Source organism: Penaeus monodon, chromosome 29 (assembly GCF_015228065.2).
Source record: "Penaeus monodon isolate SGIC_2016 chromosome 29, NSTDA_Pmon_1, whole genome shotgun sequence".
Lineage (NCBI taxonomy): Eukaryota > Metazoa > Arthropoda > Malacostraca > Decapoda > Penaeidae > Penaeus > Penaeus monodon.
The window spans coordinates 13,637,591-13,638,239 of NC_051414.1; the positions used below are offsets into that span (position 1 = coordinate 13,637,591).

Sequence of the window (649 nt, forward strand, 5' to 3'; positions counted from 1 at the left end):
ATATGTACGCATGTACCCTTCCGTTGTCCACAGTCTGTAAATCCAGGATCATGTACCAATTTTTTTATCGAAAGGTTTTAGTACAGCAAATGGAATTTTCACACGACACATGAATTAAAAGTCTCTTCATAGTTCGCCCAAATATTTGAGAATAATTGACACGGAGCTTTTTTCTGTTTTGTTTTTATTTACCTTTTTTATTCCCTTCTGTGAAATGGCGCCCCGTCGGCTGATTCGTTTTCGTCCAGTAACTTGCCTCAGAGCTGGAGTTCAGTAAAAGGACAACACAAAAAATTAAGGGTGTTTTTCGCTTCTGATCTTTTTATTTCTTTTTAACCTCGTAGCGTACTGCGTATGTATGCTAATGTTTTTTCGTTGCATAATTTCTGCAACAGGAATACCAATGATTTAAAATGGCAATGCGGATAGAGATTCTTTCTGATACAAAACGAGGCTGGGAGGAATCAAGCTCAATGGAGATCCGAAAATCAATGAATCTTGCTTCAGATGCACCTCCATTATTGGGCAAGCCACACACAACGACGCGAGCAACATATTAATACACCTGCATATGTGTATGTACGTTTGTATATTATATCAAGTCTATGAACTTTCACCTGCCCGTAAGTGTGGGTGCAAACACGTCTTG

General features: G+C 38.8%; 1 protein-coding gene across 1 annotated transcript in view; it reads right to left on the reverse strand.

Annotated features, from left to right (window-relative positions):
- LOC119591753 (opioid-binding protein/cell adhesion molecule-like) overlaps window positions 1-649 on the reverse strand; it is a 12,745-nt gene that overhangs the window by 10,458 nt on the left and 1,638 nt on the right. The gene's annotated exons all lie outside the window — the stretch shown is intronic.